Source organism: Mya arenaria, chromosome 5 (assembly GCF_026914265.1).
Source record: "Mya arenaria isolate MELC-2E11 chromosome 5, ASM2691426v1".
Lineage (NCBI taxonomy): Eukaryota > Metazoa > Mollusca > Bivalvia > Myida > Myidae > Mya > Mya arenaria.
The window spans coordinates 31533433-31539589 of NC_069126.1; the positions used below are offsets into that span (position 1 = coordinate 31533433).

General features: G+C 39.2%; 1 long non-coding RNA gene across 1 annotated transcript; it reads left to right on the forward strand.

The window, feature by feature from the left end:
- The first annotated feature begins 1000 nt into the window (after positions 1-1000).
- LOC128235360 (uncharacterized) lies at positions 1001-2704 on the forward strand. Its single transcript, XR_008261200.1, has 3 exons — positions 1001-1266; positions 1609-1862; positions 2113-2704. It is a non-coding gene; the product is annotated as an uncharacterized LOC128235360 (long non-coding RNA).
- Positions 2705-6157: the final 3453 nt, after the last annotated feature.

A 6157-nucleotide genomic window follows, 5' to 3' on the forward strand; every position in this document is an offset into this window, starting at 1 on the left:
TTTTGATGCGTGGGCGAACAGTTTAAAACTTCCAAGAAAAGTGACTCAGTGTCTGCGGAATGAGGAACTATATACCAAAGAAGCATTACAGCTTGTAGAAGTTAAAGACTTGAAAGAGCTTGGACTACCGGTGGGATCATTTAAGTTGATTGTAAAGGAAGTGAACAAGTGGAATGGCGATCAGGAGGCTAACAAGACGCCGGCTCCTGCACCGTGTACGGCTCCGTGTACTGTTCCGGGACGCCATAATGCCGATGTGTTGGCGGAGGCAGGTAAAACTTTAGACCTATTACTCGGTGACGAGACATCTCCCAGCACATTAGAGAAACATGCGGCTGATGAACCACCTGATGAATAGTGGTCAACTTCAGCGTGATGACATCGAGTTTTATCTGGCATATACAACCAAAATATTCGAGTTCGCGGATATTTATGTATGGAGTAGTGTGCTCAATTTTGACTATACGTACAGAGAGCTGCAGACGGAGAGCTGCAGACGGAGCATGATTTCCAATGGGGCACGTTCTCGCCGCATATGGAACTACAAATTCTTATCCCAAAACGCATTAAACATGGGTCCGAAATGCCGTCGCAAAATGTTCCTAAACCCCAGCAAGAAGATTGCCGCATCTTCAAAGCAAAGGGAGTGTGTCCCTTTGGCTTAAACTGCCGCTACCGTCACGTGAGGCAGCAACAACAACAGACACCCAGACAAGCCACGTGGTCATCGCCTGCATCTGGAACGAATCAAACGAAGGAAGCCTGACACTCCACGGCCCTAAACTATGAAGCATGGGAAAGAAATTTACCGCCAAATTATGTCGATCGCGAATATATTCTTTCGGGTATCAAAAATGGGTTTCAAATTGTGAATTCGGACAAAATTGAAAAATCGGTTGACGTAGACAATTGACCTTACGACAGCGGCTTCTAAGCCACGCCCCCTGATATCAAGGGAGCGAACTCTGTCTATGTCCGTCAAACAAACGAGGAAGTAATGGCGTATCGCGTCGTTTCGCTTTCCGATATTCCTGACAAATTATCATAAATGTGACATTACAATGCGAAAAAAATAGAAGTCAAAGGAATTTGTAACTGGCTGCTACATCGGAAGGCTCGATTTATCTTTAGAAAATGACGATATCTAACATTTACGGATGAAATCTATCCAAGTCAGAGAAAATCGGATAGCCGCCATGTTGTCAACATTGACATCGATACAAAGGAAAAGCGTGTGTGAGACGCATACTGTAAATGCAAACAAGGGTAAGTTTAACTTTTAATTACACCGGTCCTTCTTACAGTATTGTTGAAACAAAGATTAAATCATAACACAATATGAGTAAATAATAAATGGCCCGAATGGGGAACCCGGAAGTGACATTAAATAACAGTTACATGCCAGCTATACAGTATAACCTTGTATTCTATAGTATGAGCAGAAATGGTTTATTGGGGTTATGCATAAAAAGTTTCAGTTCTAATCGATTGAACACTCTCCCTTATGAATAATAATGTAATAGTTGACAAGTGACAATCGTGGGTGATACCAATCTGTAACTTTTGCATTGCTCAAACATTCACATGCTTTGATTTTTGTTCTTACAGAAATTGTGGAACATGTTCACACACTCTGGCTGTAAAAGTAGACCTGGGAGGAAAAGTGCCCCCGGTGTGGGGCTCAAATTCACAACCACCAGAACACTAGCCCGGCACTCTAACCAACTAAGCTGACCGGGCAGCTGGTTCTAACCCACACACACTACATCCCCCCCCCCCCCCTACACACACATGATATTTGCCAGTCCAGGCAATGTCAACCGCAAGAGAAAACCAGTGATGACAAGTTTTACAAATAATCGGTACGACCTGTTTTAAAGCTTTTTATAACATTTAGTTTTACTTTGCTGTACAAAAGTAATGGACTAATTGTCCAGAGAAAAACAACAACCACAAAACATTAGCTATTATCTTGTCAATATTTCATTATTATATACATGTAGAAAGCAAACATCAAAGGCAGTAGCATTTACAGCTAGTATTAAAATATTTAACAATACATGTAACTGATTTATTTTAATATTGGCATCTAAATTCTTTTATTTATTTCAGGAAAGTGTGGTCTTTTGAAGAGAGTTCTTGAAGTTGTTCAGCATGTTGTTTTGATGGATTCTTGGAAGGATGTACCTCTATGATGTTAGCTTCAGTTCTGAAGTATAACACCAGTTGTTGCATATTTAATATCAGATTTATTAAATACATTGTTGTTTTGCAAACATTACTTAAACTTTGATATTTCTTTGGTGTTTATGTATGATATTGTAGGTGAATATCTCTTTATTGCAATGGCAAATATATTTTAAAATATATAGCATTAGCAGAAGTTATTTTTCACTGTTAAAGCTGCACTTTCACAGATTGATCACTTTGACAACTTACACAGGATTCGATTGCATTTATCATATTTTGGCTCGGAGAAGTTTGCTTTGTGATTTATATATTAGGTCTTAATTTAAAGAATGCCAAAATAAGGCGATTCTGAGACAAAAAGTGTCAAACTAGAATTCTGTGAGAGTGCAACTTTAAGAATACTGTTAATCGAGTGTGCATGTGATCCGGACTCTGAACATTGGATGAACTATCATTAAATATTGTAGATTTACGTAAATGGCCCAAAATATAAGAATAACAATGAAAATATGTACATGTTTGACTTGTTCTTTATTCATAATAAGTCTAAGTCTTTACAGCACATGTTTGGCAGAATCAAGTTCTAATGAACATAATAATTGATTTAAATGTACAGTGAAATAAATTGTTTTATACAGAAAATAATACCTTAACGATTCAGACCGATCTGTTCTCGTTTTGTTTTGGTGGCTCAAATATTTATCTGAGTTTTGGAGGAGGCCTAGCTGGTGTGAGCTGGTCAAATACAGTAGCTGCTTGAGGGTCAGGGTTTTCTTGAGGGTCAGGGTTTTCTTGATTGGATTTCCCGTCGACAAAGTGCTGATATGAAAATAAGAAATCTATGAAATGTGTCGGAATGACAGCTACAAAAGCCATTGTTTACATAGGAACCATACGAGTAAATGAGATTCGGAAGCATGCGATGGTTCGGACAAAAATTTAGTTGTACGATATTTCCTGATTTACTTTGAAAGCAAAGCAGTTTATAAAAACTACATAACGGTATCAACAAAAATACCTCTATCTTGAATGAAATCAATCGTGTCCATGTTGAACCTAATATTAAATGGCCATTAATGCCGATTTGGCAACACAAGCCAAAGCATAAATGTACGATGTTTATAGTTTAAAAATAGTAACACTTATTTAGGTCATGCACGGACAATTTCAGTATTAAATAAATTTTGAGTGGATTGAAATACGTAGTTTTGTTCAAAAAAATACTTTTGTACAGACGTATAGATGTTTCGCCTTTGAACGATCTTTCAAAATTTCCAAGTTCAGCTGTTGATGAGGTCTTCCACAGAGTCTGATACAGCACTTGCATTTTTCTAAATAACTCGCTGGTTTCGAATACGGAACGAATTGGAAGCCATCTTTAGTCGGCCTGGCTACCTTGTATCCGAATTACAAGTGCCATGACAACACCTTTTTACCATAATACTTAAAAAGGCGAGGAATTGCCAGCGCATGTATATGACGGACTCTGGTCAGTTTGACGGACAAAATGGCGGATAGCAACACGGCTTATCAGCCCTATATTCTGATTGGCTGATAGGACCTGTCAATCAAATCCTGTCGTAAGGTCAATTATAAGTCTGCCACGGACGGCGAAATGCGCGCGCGTACCGAAGCACAAATAAAAACGGAACTAGATATTGGACACTACAAAATTGTAAACGAAAAACCGACCATTGTTTCTGCTCTTGGCGCTATACCCAAGAAAGGTTCTAAGAAAGTGAGAATAATTCACGACTGTTCGCGACCGACAGGTTTCTCTCTCAATGACAACGCAAGTGTAAATCATTTTCAGTATCAATCGATTCAAGACGCCATAGATTTAGTCACACCTAATTGTTACTTCGCCAAAGTCGACTTAGCATACGCTTACAGATCAGTAAAAGTACATCCTTCAAACTTTAGAGCAACGGGTCTGAAATGGAAATTTAACGGTGATAGTCATAATACATTTATGGTCGACCGAAGACTTCCTTTCGGTGGAGCGAAATGCCCGGAAATTTTTAATAAAATTACTCAATCTGTACGTGTTTTGATGGCTAACAAAGGTTTTAGCGATATAGTAGTATATCTCGACGATTTTATAATTATTACTCAGACGTATCGGGAATGTCAGATAGTTTTAGATACCTTGTTAAAGCTTTTGCGTGAGTTAGGGTTTGCTACAAATTATAGTAAAATCGAAGGACCGACACAGCGTATCATTTTCTTTGGGATTGTTCTTGACTCCATTTCAATGACTACCAGTATACCGAGCGCGAAAATTGCGGAAATAAAATCGTTATTAGATTATTTTAAAATAGTAAAAAAGGTGACAAAAAGGCAGATCCAAAGTTTGGCCGGTGTAAACTCAATTTTCTCACACAATGTATCTATGGGGGCAGATTCCACATGCGCAGGCTATTCGACCGTGCGAACAAACTTAAAAGTGCATGGCATAGGACACTCGTTACGCAAGACATGAAAGAAGATATCGTTTGGTGGCTGCGATTCCTGGATATTTTTAACGGAAACATGCCGATGGTGGATGGGCGTCCCAGGACGGCTGTCAGTATTGATGCTTGTAAATTAGCAGCTGGAGGCTTTTATAATGGGGAGATTGTTTATACGCCGTGGTCAAGTTGGACATCCAATATGCCCATAAACTATCTTGAGGTGCTTGCCTTAGAACCAGCTATTACGCAATGGGCCAGTAAACTTGCGAATAAGAAAGTGTTTATTCATTTAGACAATATGGCAGCATGAGCAATAATTAACAAAAGTTCGAGCAAAGACGCAATCGTAATGAATTCGTTACGCAGGGTTTTCTGGTTGTCAGCAATATTCAACTTTCGTTTAAAAGCTGTTTATTATAGAGGAATTGCAAATGTTTTAGCTGACAGTGTTTCACGTCTACATGAGAACGGGGGCATGAACAATTTGTTAAGTCACATGAGTAACGCTGGGTATTATTTTATTTAATTCCTGACTCACTCGAGATGGATCTTGAGAGAGCAGTTAGACAGTATACAAGTTGTGCATTTGCTGACAATACCAAAAAGACATGCGTATCTACGATTTTGCAATAGACTTGGATATTCTGCAGTTCCTGTCTGTTCCAGCACTTTATGCCGTTATTCTGCTTTCCTAGCTAAAACTTTAAAATATAACTCTGTCAAACAGTATTTAAATATTGTACGTATTTTGCATGCAGAATGGGGTTTACCTAACCCACTCACAAATGATTTTGCCTTAAGTTGTACTTTAAGAGGAATAAGACGCCAATTAGGCGACAGTGTTATTAGAAAGAGACCCATAACTCCCGATTTATTAGGCAAACTACTGTCACAGCTCAATCTAAGGTCATCAAAAGACGCAACGGTATGGGCTATCAGCCTTTGTATGTTTTTGGACTTCTGAGAAAAAGTAACGTAATGCCAGACCATTTTTTACCTGACAAACACCTTCGCCGACGTGATGTATCTTTTTTCACTTGGGGTGCTTCCTTGCTCATTCGATGGAGCAAGGTTTATCAATTTCAATCCAGAAATTGTGAAGTTCCATTAGCGCGCCAAAAAGGTAACGCTCTTTGTCCGGTCCAGGCAATTTTTAATAGCTTTCAACTTACAGCAAAAGCAAGTCTCGATGACCCCGCCTTCATGTTTATGGCTGATGGCCAATTAAAAGCTATGTCCAGTGAGATTTTCCTTCGAAGAGTTCGTACGTGCCTAACTTTGACCGGGGTCAGTTCCGATGAGATATCTAATCATAGCTATAGGCGGGGCGGAGCCACTTTCTGTTATGCAATTGGCCTCTCTGCGGAGTCAATCAAACTACTGGGAGACTGGCGGTCAGATTGTTACCAGAGATACATAGATAATGATTTTCAAACTAGGTTACACCTTGTCAGTCAAATGCAAGCAGCGTTATAGCTCGCTAAAAGTATGTTAATGACTAACGTCTGCCTACC